The 24,858-nt window shown below is 37.9% G+C and overlaps 1 protein-coding gene and 1 long non-coding RNA gene across 4 annotated transcripts in view; both read right to left on the bottom strand.

Moving 5' to 3' along the window:
* The window catches only part of raly (RALY heterogeneous nuclear ribonucleoprotein), an 88,923-nt gene that overhangs the window by 24,251 nt on the left and 39,814 nt on the right, over positions 1–24,858 (bottom strand). The gene's annotated exons all lie outside the window — the stretch shown is intronic.
* On the bottom strand, positions 9,810–23,635 carry LOC309514107. Its single transcript, XR_014211607.1, has 2 exons — positions 16,214–23,635; positions 9,810–14,726 (listed from the first exon to the last, which is right to left on the bottom strand). It is a non-coding gene; the product is annotated as an uncharacterized lncRNA (long non-coding RNA).

The raw sequence follows: 24,858 nt of genomic DNA, 5'->3' as shown, positions 1-24,858 counted from the left end.
GCTGACCTGAGGCCTGTTCTGCATTAGTAATAGTCCAGGTTAAAGTGTACTAGAGGTTTGCATCTGAAACTCAACTCTCAGCACTTTCAGCATACTGATAATGTGCTCACATTGATTTACTCATAATGGATTCAACAGTTCTTAATAATATTAAAAGACTATGGATTCTGTCTACACTATAGATTCATAATTTGGAAAATGCTCTACAAAACATGTTAATTGGTTAAAAGTAATATACAGTTAAATACAGTACTTTTGCATGCATGTTTATTTTTACTGATATTGTTTTATTAAACACACACACACACACACACACACACACACACACACACACACACACACACACACACACACACACACACACACACACACACACACACACACACACACACACAGGGATAGGGATAATTTATATTCTATTTGAGCTTGTGCCAAAATCATCTCTGTCAGTAATGGTATTTTACAGACAGGCAAGTGTGTTTGGAGGTCACTTAATAGCTCGAAATGAGACCACCTGCCCCTCCCCGCACGTACAAACCACTGACATTGCCGAAACAAGCATGAAACTGTCTGGTACCTTTCCCTGAGATGTTGATAGCCCTGTGTTGGAATCAAACAGCATCAAATTCTGTTTGGAAACAGCACTTTGGGAATTAGGTTTCCTCCACGGTTGCTTAAGGCAACTAAATGAGAGTCTGAGCATTGAGGAAAGCATCAATTCCTCAGCCAATCAGCTCCTCAGGTGCTTCGTATCGGGTGAAGCATTCACAATTGTGGTGTGAGCAGAGACATTTGTTTCATTTGAGTGTTAAAGGAATAAACCCCAAAACAGTTACACAACTTGCATTTTGAGGAATGTACTGAGTGAGCTGCATTTCCCAAAAGTCATCATAAACAAAAGTAGATCGTAGCAACAACACTGGAAAAAAAAACAGGGTGTAGAAACAATTTTCACTCAGAATTAAACATGTAGTTTCGAAGTAGAAAGACTGAAATAGTATCCTCTTGTAAAAAGTACTCCAATAATCTTTGTTCTATCTACAACTTTGAAAAAATATTTGCTATTTGCATGAATGATCTTGCCCAAAGCATTGTACCTTAGGTAATGCTTGAAAATTGTTGTAGATCTATGAAGTGACAAACCACAAAATTACACCTAAAATGGATGGTTCACCCCAAAATTGTTTCATTATTTATAAAAACAGGCATTATGTTCCACAGAAGAAAGAATCTCATACAGGTTTGGAACAACATGAGGGGAGTAAATGATGACAGGATTTTCATTTTTGGATGAACTTCCTTTAAAGCAGTGTCCAATGTAACTCATCAATACATTTTTTTAAATCAATAATTCAAATAATATTCAATAAATGCATTAAATATATGAATATGTAAATAAACTAATTTGTGTTTGTACAAACAAAGTGGGGGCGGGACTGTTGCACACAACTGTATAAATGAGATTCAGAGGAAAAACTGTCAAATATTGCACATCTTGGCTCGTCTTTTTCCTCTTCCTTTCTGACACCCAAGGGTGTCAGTTGTGCAGCAGTGCTGTCACGGTTATCACTCCGGGGAGTAAAGAGGAGACCAGCGCTTGATTGGTGAATGTCCCTCAAGCGTAGCTCTCACCTCCCTATTGTGCACACCTCAATACTGGCAACACAGAGAGCCTCAACATTCAGCTTTGATCACAGGAATAAATTACATTTGAAAATATATTCAAATATAAAACAGTTATTTTAGATTGTAATGATATTACACTATTATGGTTTTTACTTTATTCTTGATCAAATAAATGCAGCCTTCATGAGCATTAGAGACTTCTTTCAAAAACTCTTACTGACAACAAACTTTTGAATGGTATAGTGTTTTTATATATAGAAAATTAGGTTGAAGATTAAAGAAAACTATACTTCAAAAATGTCCCATTAGTTAAAGGAACACTCCACCGTTTTTTGAAATAGGGCTTATTCACCTTCTTTCCTACATTTAGATAGGTGGGCAAATGCATTTTTGTCTCAGTGCATGCATTGTTTTAGTTTGACAGGGTCGGCGCTAGCTTAGCTTAGCATAATGAATGGAATCCTTTGTTGCCAGCTAGCATGTCCTGAGTAAAAGTGATATAAAAAATGTAAAAAACCCACCTAATTACTTCTTGTGGCCTGCGTATTCACAACAAGTACAAATAGCGATGCAGATTAACACTAGACGATTTCCTATGCAGATATTGACTTGGGACTATATTAGGGGGAAGCACAGGTGAAGCACTGCTACTTGGGCGCAGAGATATCACGCCCAAGTAGCAGTGCTTCGCCTGTGCTTCCCCCTAATATAGTCCTTAATATATAAGTCAATATCTGCCTAGGAAATCGCCTAGTGTTAATCTGCATCACTATTTGTACTTGTTGTGAATACGCAGGCCACAAGAAGTAATTAGGTGGGTTTTTAAATTTTTTTATATCACTTTTACTCAGGACATGCTAGCTGGCAACAAAGGATTCCATTAATTGTGCTAAGCTAAGCTAGCGCCGACCCTGTCAAACTAAAACAATGCATGCACTGAGACAAAAATGCATTTGCCCACCTATCTAAATGTAGGAAAGAAAGTGAATAAGCCCTATTTCAAAAAACGGTGGAGTGTTCCTTTAAATTACAACTATTTACAACATTAAGCAAAAAAAAAAAAAAACCTGTAAGACTCTTAAGTAGCACTTAAGCACATATTCATGAGAGATGCAGGTGAAAAGTTGCAAATATTGATAATCTTGCAGATACAGAAAAAACATGCATCATAAAAGCAATCTACAACTCTTTTACTTTTTCAGTTTCTTCCTCACACACAACTATCATGCAGAATATATAGTGCACAAGTCACATGGACCAATTTTATAATAAATCAGGGGGGTGTTATTGTGATTTTGGAGATTGACAGCCTCTTTCACTTTCATTATATTAAACACAACGGCCAGGACATTCCTTAAAATTTCTCCTTTTGTGTTCCACAGAAGAGAGAAAGTCAAATGAGTCTGCAGCGACACAAGGGTGAGCAAATGATGGCAGAATTTTCTTTTTTAGATGAACTATCCCTTTGAACCAAGCGGCATGGCAGCTGAGGAATATACACACGGTTGGTGGCTGTTTGTGTCAAATTTATATTTCTACCGCCCCCCTGAAAAAAAAAAAAAAAACAGGCACGCATCCGCTCCAAATACTCTATTTTCTTTTTTCTGGACTCTGAGGGCAGGTGTTGGCCGAGATAAAAGAGAACGCAGAATAAACGAGTGTGCTTGTAATGATGAGGTCCCTTCTCATCCCTTCTTTTCCTTCTCTCTATCTCAGTTCGCTAATTTCCCGTCAGCGTCTGATGTCTTGCTTATTACCAATGGCCTCTGAATCCACAGAATAATTAGCAGAGGAAAATAAACACAGGGTGCTCACAGATGCATGAAGGTCATTGGGTGTCATACTTCACTGTGAGCTGGATGACGAGGGATATGTGCTGCAGACGAACGGATGACAGTATTGATTACTTTTCTTCCCCGTTTGAGTTATTGGATCTGTGCTGTGGTTGCATGTCCTGATGCTAAGAGAGAGGGTCGGCAGCACTGGGAAATATGATTCTAATGGTTGGCACCAGCTATGTTTTTGTGTGTATGTATGTGTGGTTATATACGTTTATGTGTCCTTTGAGCTACAGGCACCTATATGTCAAGTTCACTGTGATTAGTCATAAAAACAAAAGCAGAGAGAAGGAAATAGCTTCGTCTCCTTTGTGCAGTAGGGTTTCTTTTTTCAATACATGAACAATTGGGTGTTGGTGTGTCGGCAATCTTGGCATGCCTGCATGAAAATAAAAATCACGAAACAAAGAGGACTGGGTCTTAACAAATATGATGGCAAGAAAGTTTCCAGTCGTTTAAAATAACTAATGATTAAATATTATTATAATATATTTAACATTTGCATTTGGCATGGTTTAATATTTTATCAAAATGTATTTTAATTATGCAATATCACATTAATAGCGAGTACTGTCGTCTATGTTGCTGTGTATACTATTATTTCAAAATATATTTTATAATATATGCATTTGACATGCTTTAATAATTTAACAAAATGTATATTTTATTCATAATTAGGCAATATCACACTGATAGTGAGAGCAGTGTGTATAGCCAACGCATGCCAAGTGCAGCAGATATTCAGACTGACTTTGTGATGTTTGATGTTGCTTTAATACAAAAGTTCACCAAACAATTCGTTATTATTGAGTAACTTACATTTTAGGCACAATATTCACATTTACTTCTATTTTTCCTTCAAAGATGAAAATAGCTAGTTGAAACAAAGTCTAAGTAGTTCTATCGTATCCGAGCAATACAAATGTGTTTTGTTCCTGGATGAATCAATGTTTTTGAACAAATCGGTTCAATGAATGATTCAATGACACACAGAGAAAGTCACTTGTTGCCACCTACTGGCCTAATGATGTAACCTGAAGAAAGAGTCAGACTGGCACCACTAATAGACAAAATCCTGAAAAATATATAAGACAATTCCTTAGTACAGAATTTACATACGGGTCAGAGGGCCTGATTAGCTAATGGCATAGATTTTATGGCTTTATTAAAAAAAATATGAATCACAAAATTAACTGCACAAACAAATACATAACACTTTAAACCTCCTGATGTTCAGATATCCATGCAATGATCGTAATCCAAATAAATTGCATAATTATTTAGAAATACGTTGAGCTCTTAAAAGTCTATCAGATTTGTTCATGATCTGAGCATTGAAAACGTAGTACCTCCAAACATCCACTGCCTACCTCTTATTACAGATGTCCCAAGATGCTACCATACGATCCGTCAAAACAGTGCAACTTCCAAAGAAGGTAGAATTAAAGTCAAATGCAGAGAAAAAAGACTTCTGTCTGCCTTCCTAAGGTAAAATCAGACTCTTTTCACCCCCCATGGATAAGTGCAAAATGTTCTGTATCAAACCAAAGCACATACAAAAATATTAATAAAAAGACTCCTATTTTACATAAACTCATCCAAGTATGCCCAGAGACAGAGAAGACCTTTTCCTCGAGACAGCTCTAAATGGCTTAAGGCTACATCTGTTATTGCTGATAAAGTCTTGCTTTGGCTCTTCCAACCAGATATATCATAAAATTACTGGGCTTTAGGACTGTTCCTTTGGGAAGTCTGACTTTCCCCATCCTTTACTGAACACTACTAAATCAACAAAGCAGCAGCACTTCTTTGGCCTTTGTAGCCTAGCAAGGCCAGAGGGCACGCCATCACTAAGACGCCAGGGAAGATTTGGACCCTCTGGCAATTTTTGTTCAAGTTGCCAGGGCCGGTCCTTGGTTTATCAGAGTTAATGCAGATTTAATGTTGCAAAGACTCTCGCCCCCTCTCGTTCTGTATGCATGCGAATTTTAGAAAGGGAATAACAAGAGAAGTGCTTCAAACTGTACATAATAAGACAAAAACAACCTATTCCATTAGCCTCATGTTCACATACGGATTTTAAAAAATGAGCCTAAAGCAAAATTGCCCAAAGCAAAAAAATAAATAAAAAAAATATCACGTTGCATCTCGGCCTCTTGTTTTAAAGTCACATGGTACTGTCATAAAAATGCTTTAATATGTGTCTCGGTAAGAATAGAGACCGTTTCAATCGTTTTATTTACAAGAAGAGCTGTGCATTTTAGTTACAAAGCTTGTAAAAAAAAACATGTAAAACTTGAATGCAATGTAAGTCACTTTAGATAAAAGCATCTACCAAACACATAAATGTAAATGTCTTGAGCTTTGAGATTTGAGTCAGAAATGTTTACCTTTATTTACCTTTAGAACTAGGTAAAAATACTGAGAATAACATAGCAACCATAGAGACACGCCCTGGCAACCTCCCAAAACAAAAACAGTGGTGGCGACTTTTGCAAGGTCAAGCACATTTTCTTCAGAAGATGTAGGCTAAAAATCTAGTTTAGTTGTTTATGATGGTGAATACATTTAAGCACTTTTCATTGGTTAACATAATGTCTACAAACCACATTTTAGGAAGTCTTGGCAGACACTTTCGTACTCAACTGATTTGAAAGTGCACATATTGTGTATAAGACTTGAAGCTGCTGTAAGCATTTTTTAATATAAAGGCTCTCTGCCAATGACATCATTTGGAGCGGAATATCAGTTTGACTCGGAAGAAACTTTTTTCCACTTTTTTGAAAACAGAAATGTGCCCCTGATAAACCATGATACAGTGTTTACTTAGGATTCTTTGATGAATAGAAAGTTCAGAACAGCATTTATTTTAAATAGAACATTCTGTTAACAATGTAAAAGTCTTTACTGCCACTTTACTTGTTTTAGATCAATTTAATGCATCCTTGACGAAAAAATGTAATCTTACTGACCCAAATTTTTGAAAGGTAGAATGTGTGTGAAAATATAGTCAAGTCAAGTTACCTTTATTTCTATAGTGCTTTATACAATACAAATGGTTTTAAAGGGATAGTTCACTCAAAAATGAAAATTGTGTCATCACTTACTCAACCTCGTGTTGTTCTAAACCTGTACGGGATTCTCTGTTCTGTTGAACACAAAAGAAGATATTTTGAAGAATGTCGGTAACCAAACAGTTGATGGACCCCATTGACTTCCATAGGACATAGTGGGGAAAAAAAAAATACTATGGAAGTCAATGGGGTCCATCAACTGTTTGGTTACCGACATTCTTCAAAATATCTTCCTTTGTGTTCAACAGAACAGAGAAACCCATACAGGTTTAGAACAACACGAGGTTGAGTAAGTGATGACACAATTTTCATTTTTGAGTGAACTATCCCTTTAATGCAGCTTTACGGTGATAACAGGAAAATTATGCATTTCGGCTGTTGTTCAGCTGAAGTCAGTTCAGTGTTGATTCAGTTCTGTTGTAAAGATCATCAATTATTAAATTAGCTTATTTAATCTACAGTACAAACCAGTTCTGTAAAAAATGATCGTCCAGCTCAGTTCAGTTCTCATTCAACAGCGTCAGCACAGTCAGATCAATAATATTGTCAATATCAATAATACTAAGCAAGCCAAAGGCGACAGTGGCAAGGAACCCAAACTCAATCAGGTGACAGAATGGAGAAAAAAACCTTGGGAGAAACCAACACACACACACACGCACACACACACAAATCCTAATCTTTAGAGTAAACATTAGGTCAAAGAATCAAGGATGACCCAAGCAGAAAGCACTGACCTGACAACTGCATCAGCACACACATCAATTAACTAGACCTCATGAGAACAGCACAGCCTGACAAGCAACAGTAACATTCACCCAAGCTCATGCAATTCACTTTACTGCCAGTGAGACTAAAAAAGCAGCATTTTAAAGACCACCCAGCAGACTGCTATATATATAGCATGTGTTGACTGCTGGACCATTTGTCAGGATGTGACAATCCATGTGTGGATTAACGCAGAGGGACTAACTGGTGCTGGGCGAGAGAAAACACTCAAATGAGATGCAGGAATGGTTTATGACAAACAAATCCACATTTTGAGAGTATCCACAGGCTGTGCTGGCCATTTATTTCTTCCAAAGGTGTTTAGTATTCTGTTGGATTAGAATATCGTAAATAATGCACACTGGCCTATATAAAAACATCTGTTGTTTGGGGCGTCTTTGTAGATATTTTAAAATCTCAGATCCTGAATTGAAGTGTTTTCCCCTCAAATCGCCGGATGATAGAAGAGAAAAACACCAGCAACACTTTAGATTAGGGAACACATAGTTACTATTAACTAGTTGCTTATTAACGTGCATATTACTAGCATACTGGCTGTTAAAGTACACATTAATGCCTTATTCTGCATGACCTTATTCTAGGTCACTTAACCACTACAACAACTAACTTATTTACTATCAATAAGCAGTAATTAGGAGTTAATATGTGTTCCATAATCTAAAGTGTAACCAAAACACCAAAATGTGCTGTATCAAATAGTCTAACATTAGAAGACGATTAGACAATGTTCTGTTTGGATTGTGGTACATGTGCAAAGCGTTTTCTGCATTCATTATAAGTTCCCAATCAGTCTTTAATGCATGAATTACTCATTTAGAAAATAGTTTAATTCTAGTTGTAGATTTTAAAATCATGCTTTCCCCCGTTATTGTTGAATCACGGAAGCTACACCAGATATTTTGCCAAGAGATCTCTATTTATTATTTGTATACATGTAACAGACAGAGAGAAACAGGCATAGCCGAATAAGGATACATGAGAGGTGGTCTTCATTCCAGATTTCTCTGTTCCCCATTTCTCTATCCTCCTACCCCATCATGCCAGCTGTAATTGGTTTCTCTGGGTTTCTTCTCCCTCACCCCCTCATGCCTTTATGTTTCTCTGTGTTTCTCCTTCCTCACCCGCTCATGCCTTTGTGTTTCTCTGAGTCAGTACAGTAAGGATTGAGCTTATATACACCACTGAGGGATTTACAAATTCCTTGTAACGTAGAAAAAAGGCATCAGTTGAAACATTCCTTTCCTTGTAAAGAACTTGAAGTATCATCATCAGTGGAACATCTCTGCTCAGTGAACGTTGCATTGCACACATACCTCTAAGCAAAATATATACTCTCCCAGCTCCCCTCCTTGTGTCTAAAATATGATCCTTAAACACGTGTCCATGCAATCTATAGTCTAACTCATGCATTTTAAACTTCATGAAATAATACAACTAATTATGAATACTAATAAAGAATAATAATACAGATACATAATATTAAATAATGAAATTATATTAAAAGATGAAATTTGAGTCTTTATAGTTTTTGCCATAACTCTTAAGGCAAACCGCGGACATTCGCTCTTTTTCTAAGATTGTGTCGTATGCACACAACAATACAGGTTTGATTTAGTTTTATGTTTCTAGAGCAAAACTATTCAGATTCACTTCTCTCGCCCGATCGGCACGCCACTGCAGCCACTCCAATCAAGGAGAATATGCAGATGAACTATTGTACAACTATTTACAGCATACTTTACCAGTGGGGGTCTTTCAAGCACAGCACGCACAGGATAACTGGTCACCATAGTAACACACCAACATAAAAGCCCTTCATTTGTAGCATGATAAGAAACAGGGGAGGAAAAGTCTCTAAAATGTGTGTACCTTCTAAATGAAAAATGCTTTGAAGTCAATTGCATTTGCAGCTCATTTCACTTCAGTATTGGGATGTATTTATAAGTGAGAAAGCATATACTGTATCAGAATGAAGCCAAACCTGAATGTGAATTTGATTTTGAGGGTCTACTCTTCTGAAACACCCTTTAAAGAGGCTTTTTTTTCCGGGATGTGGAGGCAAAAGGTCTAATTGATTTGTGAAGCACTTACATCAGTTTATATCTCACTGGAAACATTTCTTTATCAGATCTATCATAATTTGGTTTTAATGCCATATTTCAATTGCCTTAAAGTTCTCTAGAATTATTGTAAAAAGAAAGTTTTTTGCACAGCCTCTGTGTTGTTAGTCAAAAATATGTTTCAGAGATGATGCAAGTTATTACATTTTCATGGAAGCTCTAAAAAAAAAAGTTTTTTTTTCTTCTTTTGAATAACATGCAGCAATACGTTGTTCACAATAGTGTCATTTTTATAAACATGTCTAAACAGTTTTTATTAATTTTATTTCAGTTTTAGTTTTTTTAGTGCATCAAGTCAAACTAAATGAAAATGAGAAATGTTGCCTTGCCAACTAGCTGAAATAAAATAATTAATTTTTTAATATTTTATTTTAAATGTAAACATATGCTAAGCCCTATGTTATTATTTGTCTAGGGTTGTTAATTTAGTTAGATTATAAATCGTTTTTGTTTATATCTAGTAAGATTGGTTTTGGTTTTGCTTCTTTCTTTAATTTGGCACGGTCTAGTTCTTTTCTCTTTACCTCTTTCTTTTGTGAACCTTTTCCTTGGTTATGATTTGTATATAAGTTGTACATTTATGTAAATAAGTATCTTGGGGTATTCTTTTCATCTCGTTTCTCACTGTAATAAATGATCCCTTTACCTAAATTAGACTGGTTTGTGTGAGATGTTTTCCAGTACACGTTCAGTGTTTTGATGTTGCACACCTTATTCTCTCTAGACTTAAAAGGTTTGTAAAAACGTAAAAGGAAAATATACTTTAATATAAAATTTTTGTTGCAGTTGTAGTTTCAGTTATAGTAATATTAACCCTGTGCACCTGCTAAATGCATTAGGAGAGAATATAGGGTCAAATTTTAATTTAAAACAATACAGGGTTGTTTGTAGTGACAAATTATTCTCTGTGGCCTTTTCTCAGGCAGAAAATCCCTAAATAAAATAGCCTGAAATAATTTTGTTTTCTTTATTTCTACAAAATCAGGGATAATCACACTTAGAGGACATTTTTATGGTATTAATTTGCCAAATATAGAATTTGCTTGTGGTTGTGTCAAATTTGCATATTCAAATACCAATGCTAATCCTTGTATTTGCTGACAAACAGCATTTTGCTGATGTAAATCCACATCAGATTTGTTGTGCACGTAAACTTCCTCCACTGTAGTGCGTAATGATCCATAGTAACAGTTCAGGCAATTGAATTACTTATCTTTACTGTCTAATAAACTACAAACTTTCAATGCTACAACAACAACAACAACACAGCACTCGCTGACATAATGTTATATATTTTTTTATAGATCAAATGAATCATTCATTATATAAACTTCTCTTCCCAAATTCAATTAAAGCTCCTTCCTCCAATGGTGACTGCTGTTCCCAGTCCTGCCCGCCCCCTTGACACCTCCCGGTCTATTTATCATTGGCTGTTGTTGCTGCCCGTCTCAATCACTTTGCTTTCCTCCCCTAGTTTGGGTATGATGAACGAGCTGAAGGGACTCTCATCTATCTGCTCGGCACCTCCATTTATCGCTGTGGCTGAAAAATAGATGGTGTATGAAGTGTAATTTGGTGCTGTAGCGAGGCTTCTGTCCCAGTGGATGTGTCGTGGGACTTTGATTAAATCCTTCTTATAGGAAATCGATACATTCTTCATTAGGCCTCTCCTTCTACAAGCCTATGCCTTTTCCTTCTTATGCATCTAACCCACACACATAGATGAGGGGGAGAAGGGAAGAATATTTGGGTGGATGTTGGGGATAGTTGGGGGCTAAAAGGAGGAACGGCCAGGAGTGGATAAAAAAGGGTAGCCTGACCCAGTAGAGAAAAAAAGAGAAAAGTGATAGGAATGTTGAATATGAGTGAAAAAGAGAATGCATACAATTAAATTATATACTAATTAACTTTAAAGAAAATATACTTTTATTCAGGTTCAAGGATGCATTAAATTGATCAAAATTGACCAAAACAATTACAATGTTGCTGTTGCTGTAAATGCTGTTATTTGGAACTTTCTATTCATCAAAGAATCCTGAAAGATCCTATAAGTGTCACAGTTTCCACAAAAATATTAAGAAGCTGTTTTGAACATTGATAATATACTGTGTCTTGAGCAGCAAATCAGCATATTAGAATGGTTTTTGAAGGATCATGTGACACTGAAGACTGGAGTAATGATGCTGAAAATTCTGCTTTGCATCACAGGAATAAATTGCATTTTATAATATATATATATATATATATATATTTTAAACAGCTATTTTAAATTGTAATAATATTTGATCAGTTAAAAGCAGAAGAGACTTTTATTCATTGTTTTTTATTATTATTATGTAACAACACATTATAAAACTATTATTATAAAATGGTTAGTTCATACCAGAGACAATGTTCATACTCAAGCAAGCGTAAAAACTTTCTTGCGAATCAAGGGATTATTTTTTCTAAATTTGGCATTTCCATCACTCGTTTCTGATGTGATACTTCAAAATGGGTCACCACATAAAAACATGATGGAAACATAGGGCCCTATTTTAACAATCTAAGCGCATGGTCTAAAGCGCACGGCGCAAGTTCACTTAGTGCGTGTCCGAATCCACTTTTGCTAGTTCAACGACGGGGAAAATGGTCGGCGCACTAGGCGCGTGGTCTAAAAGGGTTGTCCCTATTCTCATAATGAGTAATGGGTGTGTTTTGGGATTTACGTGCGTTAATCCAATCAGAGTCTCATCTCCCATTCCCTTTAAATGCCAGTTGCGCTCGCGCCATGGCGGATTCGCTATTTACATGACGGAATTTGAGGCCGAAGCCGTCTCCAGAGCGCAAACCATCAAGCCCACAAGCAGATAATCTACGGGACAAGCCGGATTCCACCATATCTTTATGTACACAATAATAATATTTTACATTGTAATCCTTTTATTTTAAATATTTGAATGTTTGTGTGCTGCTGTGCGTCCCTGTGTGTTTAATAAGCAGAGTGTACGCGCATTGTGGACCCGCCACATAAAAAAATAATAATTGCGCCATTGACTTTAGACCAGGTTTCATTGGTCATTGGCGCAGTCTATTTCTGTTGCAAAATAGCAACGCGCCAACAATGCCCCAGAACACACCTCGTTTTCAGACCAGCACGCCCATGGGCGCACAAATGGGCGCAAATGCATTTGCTATTTAAAATGAAAGAATGAAAATAATAACTGCGTTGCGCTTGGCGCTGCATTGCGCCTGGTGTAAGATAAAGGCCCATAGTGTGAAAGGCACTATATAAATAAGAAAGACTTGACAAATTTTTTTGGTATTTATAGGAAGATATAGCAGTCAGCTGCCTATGTTTTTAAAGTCCTCCCTGAGAGACCTAATTCCCTTCATGCATGTCACACGCTGCACGCCACACGACTCTAGTGGATTAAACCGAATCAGAAAAGATCAGCAGTCGATATTCCAAATGCTAAATGGCTGGCACACGCAAGCAGTGCCGCTAGTCATGAATTGAAAGAGAGAGAATAAGAGACAGAGAAACAAAAATCACTGCTAATGACCTGCACTTGCCATATGGGTGGGACGGACACTGAGGCACATGCTTTCATCCGAACAGACCAAAACTTGACCGCATGACTCACTCTGCAAGCCAAATGCCTCAAAGGTGCTGCACAAATGGATTTATGAGGCCAAATTTACAAAGAACATCAGGTTTTCATTCTTTAAATGAGATCTATCACAGCACTCCGCCTCTAAACACACTGGCCAAACAGCTATAAAATCTTTATGGCAATAAGTAACAAGCAGCGTTTAAACTTTGCAGGTCGTACGTACCATCCAGAATACTTTAAACTCCCTGGACAAGTTACTGAGTTAAATAATTCGAAAGGCCAGAAATAAAACTCCTCCCCGTTTCCAGCCCTGGACAAAATATTTAATTTATCTCCCCCTGTTGATAGACTGTCTGGCCTGCGCTGGCCTAACATAAGGCCGACCTCTGCCAGAGGTATTTTAATGAGTTTGTGAGTGTCACCTGCTGTCAATTTCAATTTGAGGTGAAGAACTCCCTGGAGGCTAATTTGCTCTTGCAGGCAGTACGTTACTTCCAATTGGCAGCTATACCAGCGGACGCTGCATGCTTTGTAAGCACCCATATCGCTCTTTATTTCTCTCTTACTCTATCAGACACACAGGCTGCATCCCAATTCTAACTTCGGGTATTATGCAAATTTGCTAAACATATGAAATACCCATGACTACACGTGCAAAATGTGAATATACAATGTGAATTATCCCATAATGCAATGCAAACAACTTCATGTTGCATTTTCTGTGTGTTGAATTGACTTATTTTTACATTTTTGATGAAGCATGTTTTTAGGTATGCAGGTGTGCTTGTGATTTAATAACAACAAAATGACATTAAATTGCACTACAGTTCAAAAGATAGCTTTTTTTTAAAAGAAAAATATTTTGGTACTATACAGTTATATAGCAACCCCGCCCCTAAACCTACCCGTCACTGGGGTTATGACCAACCAAGAGCAGTTGTGGTCACGTGTGGTCAGGTGTGGTCCGGATAACCGTATAGTACCAATATTTTAATTCAGCAAGTATGCATTCATTTGATCAAATATGACATTAAAGGATTTATAATATTACTATTAAAAAATATTTTTCTTTTGGTCAAACTATTCATTTAAGAATCCTAAAAAAAAATACTATTACATTGATAGTAATAAGAAATGTTTCTTGAGCAACAAATCAGCATATTAGAATGATGATTTCTGAAGGATCATGCGACTCTGAAGACTGGAGTAATAACTGAAATAAACAGTTATTTTACATTGTAATAATATTTCACAATGTGACTGTTTTTACTGTATTTTTGATCAAATAAATGCAACCTTGGTGAGCATAAGAGACTTCTTTCAAAAACGTCTAACCGACCCCACAATTTGAATGGTAATCTATATTATATTATAACATAAACAATTTAACATGGTACCTGAAGAACTTACACTTAAAGGGGTCATCGGATGCCCATTTCCCACAAGTTTGGTATGATTCTTTAGGGTCTTCATGTAAAGTTTGTAACATACTTTGGTTAAAATTCCTCAATGATTGTGTAAAACAACACCCTTTTACCTCCTCAAAAACCGCTCTGTGCACAGCGACCCGTTTCGGTACATGTCTCTTTAAATGATAATGAGCAACTGCTCACCCCACCCCTCTCTTCCAAGGGGGCGTGTCGACACAAGACACATAAAGTGCTGCCTTGGTGGAAAGTAGGGCTGGGTGGTATGACGGTATATATCGTTACCGCGGTAGAAAATGTCAACCGTAACAGATTTTTTTATTCCGTGATACCGCGACATGTAAATAAGTGGGCGTGGTTAACTCACATGCAGCGTGCGTGAGACTGAGACACTGAGATTTGTCAAAGAAACATGGAGAAAGCCGATCAAGAGGATCCACAAAGGAATTACGTTTTCTAAAGGTTTGTTGTTAACGTGATATTTTCGGAGGGAAAGGCGCAGCAGTCAACTAGAGCAGTGCGGCACCCGTAGGCTACAGTTTAGAGGAGTGCATGATCGCAACAGGGAAAGCATGAAAGCTCGACAACAACAGTTCATATATCAATATCGTAACGAATAGAAATAACCTTAAATAATGTATAGTTATCTTATAGGCATCTTTCCGTCTATTATGTTTAGTTACTTTTTAAACACGAAACTCGCATTCAGCATGACACGCGAGCGGTTGCCGTGGTAATGAACAACCTGCTTGTTAAAGCAAATGTATAATCCTGTATCTGAGGCAAAATTACTAAATATGCAGCGCGAGTTATATTTCTAACTCCAAACAATTGGCCACTGAAACAGCTGATAAAATCTTCCTTTGATTCAATGCGTGATTACAACTTGTCACTCAAATTAACCGATCGCATTTTACTGATGCAAAAGACGCGCGCGTGCACATGCACAGAGAGGGAGCGCGGTGTGTCGGTGTTCACCGAGCTATGTAAAATAATGACGCAGTTACAAGGTGTGTATAATTTACACTACTTAGTCAACACTAACAGTAGCTGCTGTTCGGTTTTCATACTGCTGTTCTCCTAGTCACTTATGAACTTGATGAACTTGACACTTCTGAACATCTCTTGATTAAAGCTTTAGGTGACGGGTTGCCAGATATCACAAAAAGAGCAAAATGTTTTGCAAGCCCTTTAAAACGCAGTAGGCTATAATAAGCAGACATGGCAAATAATGTACCGGGAAAACATTTAAACATAACTAGTATTTACTAATATCCTACCAAATTAACAGGAAGTAACTAATTTATTATGAATAGAATAGGCTAGTTTAATAAAAAAATTCAGATATTATAAACTGATGGATGAAGTAAAGCAATAACATGAGATTGAAAAATTATTCAGCAACACTTTATTTAAAGTTTGAGTTGTATTTAATATCAATCAGTTGGGGGCAGTTCATCTAAAAGTTGATGAGAGTGCTTTGTTTACTATATTTAGCTATTAAAAACAGTTTACCAAATAAATAATTTACCAAATAAAAGAAAATTCAAACAAAGTGAAGTACTTTACATTTCTAAAGTATTTCGGTTTATTTATTATACAAAGCCCTTTTTGTTGATTTTTCGAGAATAACTATATAAATATATAACTATATCGTGAAATATATCGTTACCGTGAAATAAAATTAGTCATACCGTGAAACAGAATTTTGGTCATACCGCCCACCCCTAGTGGAAAGTATACAAATGGCTGAGGGCGGAAATATGCTAATACGGGACAGTCCGTCAGTGGTCGTGGGCGGAGCATGAGCAATATGACATCATATTGCTCAGAAAATCCAAACGGCTTGATTTTTGAGAGTGTTTAGGCTTTTTGAGGATTAAAAATGTCATTGTATGGTGGTTGTGTCCACTCACTACAAAGACACATTTATATGCGAACACCATGTAAAAGTGAATTTTGCATCCGATGACCCCTTTAAAAGAGCCACCCAGCAAACAGTTCTTGTCCAATCTGATGGCTCCTCAGCTACATTTGGCATTCTGTATACAAAGAAAATAGGCGTATTCAGAAGCAAAGAGCATCTTTTTCTTGACTCATTATTTGACTGAACTTCCAAAAGCTGACATATTTATCCTCATCGCAAGTGCACCCATGTTTAATGTAATTGTGACCCACCAGTCCATAAATATTGCTCAAAAGTATGTACTTTCCTTTCAGAGAAGCATACTTTTGGTGTGAAGTATAAGTATGCGAACTGCGATGCAGCCATACACACTAATGCTAAGCCTTCTTCCCGATCTTGCCGCCTCCTCCCCCCAGCCATGTCTATTTATCTCAACTTTCTTCTCCTCCTTCCCTCTTCTTTCTTTCTTTCTTTGACTTGCTGAAGGGGAGGTTCATTATGTGCTCCCCGTCTCAAGGTTTTGTGGCTGACACTCAAGGTTTCTGCTCAGCTTACTGGATCATCCATCAGAGCGAAGCTGCCCGTGCTGCTTTCATTGCGCGACGATTCAGAAACTCTTCACAAATGATGTGAAGGGAGAAAAAAAAGGGGAACACCAGCTCGGGGTTACATGTTGCTTAATTGAGCTCGTTAACACAAGGAAGTCTATAATAGTATATTATAATATAATTGATCCATTTGCATTCCCATTCATCTCAACAGCATTTTAAGGCATGGCTTCGCAGACAAGGTTTAGATTAAGCAGGGATTAGGCCTTAGTTTAATTAGGACATTTAAGTAGTTTATATAAACATGCATTATAAAAAGCATTTTAGTGTGCATCTTGAGACAAAGCAATATTGCAAGATATTGTTAAGAGTTGGTTTCAGTTAAGACAGCTCAAACATGCATTTTAGTCAGAGACTAGGCTTTTAAAGTGTACTTAAATTGAGTACTAATATAGAATTTACTATAAATTCTTTAAAAACGTATTCAGGTTACATTTGTTTTTTCTGTAGTATTTACTTCACCACATAATTATTATTATTTTTCAGTGTTGTCAGTGAAACCGGGGGTAAAAAAAGAAACACTGTGTTGAGCCTGTTGGGACTTTTTTGGGGTTATTTTTCCCATGGTTGAGTAGTTTTTGTGTTACCCAGCCGTTGGATTAATGGCTGGGTCAATCTCACTGATAGTTGAAACAATACATCCCTCCCCCACCCTCTGACATAACAACAACCCAGCCTTACGGGTAAGCTAGTATTCCTGTAAAAAATAACAAGCATAAATCAACCCATTATGCTAAATTTAATGCACAACCCAGCATGCTAGGAGTTTAAATAACCCACGGTTGGGTTTGTCCATTTTTGTACCAGCAGTGGGTTGCAAAACAACCCAAATTGGGTAATTTTCAATCCAATGGTTTTCAGAGTGCACTTGTGTGTGGTTGTGGTTGTGTGGACATTTTTGCTTATGGGCGCTGATTTTTAGATGTAATTGTTGTTGAGGATGTTTTAAACAGAAAAACTATATGTCATGACAACATTTACTGATTGCATTGACAACTTTAAGTGTACTTTGGTCTTTTTGATTGACACCTGTCACATCACCTTGCGCAGACCCGTCACAGCCATTTCAAGATCACAGACGTGCATACAAAATGAAATTCCGATCTCAATCATTGGCGTCACAATACCACCTCTTTAGTTAATCACACACTTGCATATTTATTAAATTAATAGATAGTTAATGGACCGTTAAATTAAACTGTATCCTATTTTTTTGCGAACAATGAACGTCTTTTGCTCGCCTTGCCTCTCCTGAGCCACCGCTGCTGCCGTTTTCCGCAGTCTGATACTCTCTCGGGCTGTTGTCAGAATAAAGAGGCATTCTGTGCACTTCTCTCTGATGTCTGTGACCCGAAGAGAGGAGAGAAGAGAAGAGAAGACAGCAAGATACTTAAAAGACACTGCTCTGGGAAGGAGGAAGAGGGAGCAGGCAGGGAGGAGACAGAGAGTGCGAGAGACATAAGGTATGAGAAGGGAAAAAGAGGAGAGGTACAAAGAAATGTTTGCTCTGTCTCTGCGCTCCTGAGCCTCAGAACAATGAAAAGAGACTAACCTACATTAACAAAGAACTGTGATTTGAAACATATACAGCCACAATAAGAATGTAAAAAAAGCTGAGGAAAGGAGCATGGCAAAGAATTGTGATGACGTTATAGTCATATGGGCTTCTGGAAAAGTGCATTTCTAACTACAAAAGGCTTTTTGAATCAAAACTAAACTTTTATGAGTTGAGTATACATAGAAGTAGAATAGCTAGTACAATTTTTACCCCTTTTTGAAAAGTGTTAATTGCAAAATGGTTCAGCACTACAAGTTGCGAGATGTATTTATTACATTTGATAAAGAGTTGATGAATACAGAAATGATAAAGAAAGAAAATAAATCAGTTTTTTGGTTTGTCACCAAACAAAGTAACATCTGAATATCTTATAGTTGCAGTAGTTTGGGTGTCAAAAAAATGAAAATGGCAGCCAGTCACTGTATTTTAGTCATACAAATTAATTGATCAGTTTGTCTAATAAAGGAGTTTTAACCTCTATGACGCATGGACCTTATACATTATACACTCACCGGCCACTTTATTAGATACACCTTGCTAGTACCGGGTTGGACCCCCTTTTGCCTTCAGAACTGCCTTAATTCTTCGTGGCATAGTTTCAACAAGGTGCTGGAAACATTCCTGAGATTTTGGTCCATATTGACATGATAGCATCCCGTAATTTCTGCAGATTTGTGCATGCACATCCAAGATGCGAATCTCCCGATCCACCACATCCCAAAGCTGCTCTATTGGATTGAGATCTGGTGACTGGAGGCCATTTGAGTACAGTGAACTAGTGAAACCAGTTTGAGATGATATGATCTTTGTGACATGGCACAGTATCCTGCTGGAAGTGGCCTTCAGAAGATGGGGACACTGTAGTCATACAGGGATGGACATGGTCAGCAATAATACTCAGGTAGACTGTGGCGTTTAAATGATGCTCAGTTGGTACTAAGGTGCCAAGAAAAAATCCCCCTCACCATTCAATCACCACCAGTGGCCTGAATCGATGATGAATCCATGCTTTCATGTTGTTTACGCCAAATTCTGACTCTACCATCTGAATGTCGCAGCAGAAATCAAGACTCATCAGAATAGGCAACGTTTTTCCAATCTTCTATTGTCCAATTTTGGTGAGCCTGTGTGAATTGTAGCCTCAGTTTGCTGTTCTTAGCAGACAGGAGTGGCACCCAGTGTCTTCTGCTGCTGTAGCTCTTCTGCTTCAAGGTTGGACGTGTTGTGTGTTCAGAGATAATCTTGTAGATATTTGAGTTACTGTTGCCTTTCTATCAGCTCAAACCAGTCAGGCCATTCTGACCTCTGGCATCAACAAGTAATTTCTACCCACAGAACTGCCACTCACTGAATATTTTCTCTTTTTTGGACCATTTTCTGTAAACTCTAAAGATGAAAAAATCCCAGTAGATCAGCAGTTTCTGAAATGCTCAGACCAGCCCACCTGGCACCAGCAACCATGCCACGTTCAAAGTCACTTAAATCATCTTTCTTCCCCATTCTGACGCTCAGTTTGAACTTCAGCTGATTGCCTTGACCATGTTGAGTTGCTGCAATGTGATTAGGTGATTAAATATTTGTGTTCACGAGCAGTTGAATAGGTGTACCTAATAAAGTGACCGGTGAGTGTGTAATGCTTAACAGATCATTAGACAATTCATTAACCCTTATATACCTGATTTACATTTTAGGGATACCAACATTCTGTCCATGATTTATATATTTATAGCTCATAGCAGCAATATTTTAATGGATAGGTTAATATAGCAATTACAAAAAGTGACAATTTGTGTGTATATATCACCTCCCCAGACTATATTTTTAGTATTTGATATGTTATATGGTTACATGTAAAAGTCTTTTCCTTCTTCTATGGTTTATGGTCATCAGCGTATTGTTTGGTCGCACTGCAGATGGTGGTTCTTCGAGTACAGACTCTATTAATTCAATACTAATTTAAAGAACCTGTTTTGCCTCAGACAATTTAGATTATCATAAACAGAGCAGAATGAAGAAAAATAGGACATCTGCATTTTCTTTTTGATGCACATTGAATACAGATGTTCTTTTATAGAGTAAAAAAACAAAACAATATTGAAATAATTACACCAACCCTTGAGCCTCAGCATTAGTCAGCATATTAACACTTACAGCATCAGCAGGAATCAATTAAAGCAATCATCCGAGGGCTCAATGAACAATTTATTGACCCCTGTGTCAATACAGTGACCTTGGTTAATCTCAAAAGGAAATCCATATTGTTTAGCTATGATTTTAAATTGCTTCACATTTGCCCACAATAAATGTCAAAGCCTTTAATTCAGAGCCAGTGGCTTGCCTTGTAGTATCAAAATCCTTGCTTCAAAAGTTCATGGCTAAATTTGAGCGCAAAACCATATGAATGATTATCCACTCAATTATCTTTCTCTCTGTTTGAACTCGGTCGAATGCTGATCCACCCGCAATATGAAATAACAGGGTATTCATAATACACAGAGCAAAAGCTGCGGCGATTGTTTAGAGAGGGGGAGCAATAGAAATGGTTCAACTGAAGCGTGTCTGATTGCAACACTGCGTTGATTTGGTTTCTGTGCCATACGGCCATAATGCCGCGGTCATTCCGATAGCTTGCAAATCATCGCTATAATTACTTCTCGCCAAATCCAGATGAAGATCCTTATTTCAGATTAATTATCTTAATCACAGCATATCAGAGTCAGATGAAGCCACAGTGATGTGTGATGACATTGAAAGGGCAGCGACGTCTGAGACATTCTGATAATTATGCACGGGCAGGGATCCGGTGACAAAACAAATCAGTTAAATTCATCTCTGAAGTGGAACTAGTGTTTGGATTATGCAAATGTATTGTGTGATTGTGACAAGAAAATGGGTTAAAATCACACATTTGTTGAACTGAAACTCGCATTTTTCATCCACTTAGAGTTAACCATTACCTTACTATTTAACTTGATGATAATTTTGAATATTTATATTCAAAGCATGTTTGAATATGAACCACATTTTTGGTCCTTGGAGGGACATAAGTCCCTTATTCGTATCACATCTTTATGTACGCCTATGATTCTTTGCAGAATCTTAATGAGCTGTTTGAAGTGTTAAACTATCAAACTGTGTAACCATCGCCTTCCCTAGTGACTTCTTGGCCTCAACGGTATGTAAATGAATCCAAACACATTTAATAATTAACACTGAACAGTTTGTCACCATATTCAATTCATTTTTCAACTTTACTAAAACATAAGGCCACCTTGCTTCATACCACAGTATGTGATCAAACATACAATGGAGCACAATGCAAAAGTAAGGGTGATCCTAAGCCATTTTAATAAAACATCACCCCATAGTGTTCTTCTACACAGCAATCAGCATGCTAATGCAGCCTCTAATAATATTGTAAGTTAATTAATGTCAAGTAAGGCAATCATTTTCCTAGTATGCAACAACAGAATGGAGAAATATTGACCAACCGCACAGTCAACATTATTTTTTCCTTAAAGCGGCACAAGAAAAAATGCCATTCATGAATAAATAATTTACAGTGGTTTTCTGTATCAAGTGTTCTGGGCAATAGCTACAGTTTTTCCAAATCAAAGGCTGACAGCCAGCAGTCTCTGTGTTGCTGGCAGGAGATGTTGAGGAACAATAGGGCATCCCAGGGAACTGCTCTGTTCATGCTTTATGTTATAGATTTCCAGTAAAACACCAGCTCACGCAACCTGCAGAATTTTTTTTGATGAATTCCCAACAGTTCGCTGTACTGACACGGGTGATGATTCTGAATACAGGAAGGCGGTGGACATTTTTTACTGTAAATACATTTGTTAAAGTAGTAAAACGGTAAAGCGGTAATGCATACTGAATAGTGTGCTATATAAGAGTACTGTTCGACAAATTAGCTTATTTTTAAATTGGCACCATAACACTTTTTCAAATACGTAACATTACTTAATACAATGGAACACTTCTCCGTTATATAACATCATGTACGCTACCATTCAAAAGTTTACAGCCTGTATGATTTTTTTTTAATGTTTTTGAAAGAAGTCTCATGTTCTCCAGTGCTGCGCTTGATCAAAAATACATTAAAACAGTAATATTGTGAAATAACCTTACAGTTGTGATCTATGTTTAATATATTTTAAAATGTAATGCATTCATGTGATGCAAAGCTGAATTTGCAGCATCAAATCTCATCTTGGATCATTACAGTCTTCAGTGTCACATGATCCTTCAGAAATCATTCTAAAAATAAAAAAGTGATGTGACGTGTAGCCAAGTATGGAATCCCATACATATTTGTGCTCTGCAATTCACCCATCCAAGTGCACACACAGCAGTGAGTATTGAACACACACACACACACACACACACACACACACACACACACACACACACACACACACACACACACACACACACACACACACACACACACACACACACACACCGGAGCAGTTTTTTTTGCTATGTCGCTCTGGGAGCGAATGGGGGTTAGGTGTCTTGCTCAAGGGCACCTCAGTTGTGGGTAATGAGAGTGGAAGAGAGTGCTGTTCATTCACTCCCCCCACGTATATTTCCTGCTGGTACTGAGACTCGAACCCACGACCTTCGGGTTACAAGTCCGACTCTCAACTGCCCCCTAATATGCAGATTTTTTGCTCAAGAAACATTTATTATTATTATCAATGTTGAAAACAGTTGTGCTGCTTAATATTTTTGAGGAAACCATGTTATATTTTGATTTAGTTTTTTAAATTTCAGGATTCTCTGATGAATAGAAAGTTCAAAAGAACAGCATTTATTTTAAATAGAAATCTTTTATAACATTATAAATGTCTTTAATGTCACTTTGGATCAATTTAATGCATTGTTGCTAAATAAAAGCAATAATATCTTTCAAAATTCTTACTGACCCTAATCTTTTGAACGGAACTGGCTTTTTTGGCCAGATGCACGATAACATGCCATTTACTTTTTAACACCCTAACCTCACAGCGACAAGTTTTCCACCACTCAGATGTAAAAATCGAATTTTAGTCACACTGAAACACCAGGCACAACACTGCAGCACAAAACGTACTCGGTTACTAACGTAACCTCGGTTCTCTCTAGAGAGGAAACGAGTACTGCGTAAATCTTACGCTAGGGGAAATCTCTTTTCCGCGAGATACTGAAGCCAAAAAATTATCCTTAATTTTGAAATAATGTAAAACGCGTTGCGGCAGCATGCAGACATAGGCGAGACAGCTCGCGCGCCTATTGGCTGCCCTGCGGCAACTGCAGCAGCCTATCGATAAGGCCCTATCGTGACGTCATCACCAATGGGGGCGCTTCGCGCCCCATACGTCACGTCCCGCCGAAACGGGCGTGGCCTGGGGCTATAAATATAGCATCGAAAGGCTAGCTTACCGGTTTTTCATCGCCGGAGCGAACCGGAGCGTGCGCAGGCACGGCAAGATACGCAGTACTCGTTTCCTCTCTAGAGAGAACCGAGGTTACGTTAGTAACCGAGTACGTTCTCTTACGAGAGGTACTCTCGTACTGCGTAAATCTTACGCTAGGGGAAACAGTGTAAAACGCCGTGCATGCTATGATCCAGCACCAAAGTCCCAAGGGCAGGTGCCCGGGCTCATGTAGTACATGATCATAAGTGACTCACAGAGAGCCCAGGAAGAGTGGCTAGAATAGCATCATTCCTGTAATGCAGCATCCTATAAGAACAGTTATAGTGATGGTATTTATTCAGTCAGGGCGACCCCGGCCTGGACTGATGAATATAGTGGGTCTTACACATTGCCCATAGAGCTGCGCGATCTAAACGAGCGTTGCTCGAGCTATTTCGGTATTCTGGGCCGGACGTACTCGGGGCAGACAGTACCGATTTTTAGACTGAAAGCAGCTTAGCTTGCAGAGCGGGAACCTCTAGGTTATAAAACCTTATAAATGTAGACGGGGAGGCCCAGCCTGCCGCCATACAGATATCTTGCAAGGCAATCCCACTAGACCAAGCCCACGACGAGGCCACGCCTCTCGTGGAGTGCGCTCTGACACCTAATGGGCACTGCAAGCCCTTAGAGGTGTAAGCCAGCGCTATAGCATCGACTATCCATCTAGATAGACTCTGTTTCGAAACGGCGAGTCCCTTAGAACGTCCGTAGAGTGAAACAAAGAGCTGCTCCGTCTGTCTGAAAACAGACGTGCGGGACACATAAGCCCTTAGCGCCCTGACTGGGCAAAGGAAGCTGGCGTCCTTCTCCTCGTTAGAGACCGGCAGGGCAGACAGGGAAATTAC

The sequence above is a fragment of the Leuciscus leuciscus genome (assembly GCF_965113295.1).
Source record: "Leuciscus leuciscus genome assembly, chromosome: 14".
NCBI classification, from domain to species: domain Eukaryota; kingdom Metazoa; phylum Chordata; class Actinopteri; order Cypriniformes; family Leuciscidae; genus Leuciscus; species Leuciscus leuciscus.
Note: the sequence above shows the minus strand (reverse complement) of the source record. Positions and strands in the feature narration are given on the sequence as shown.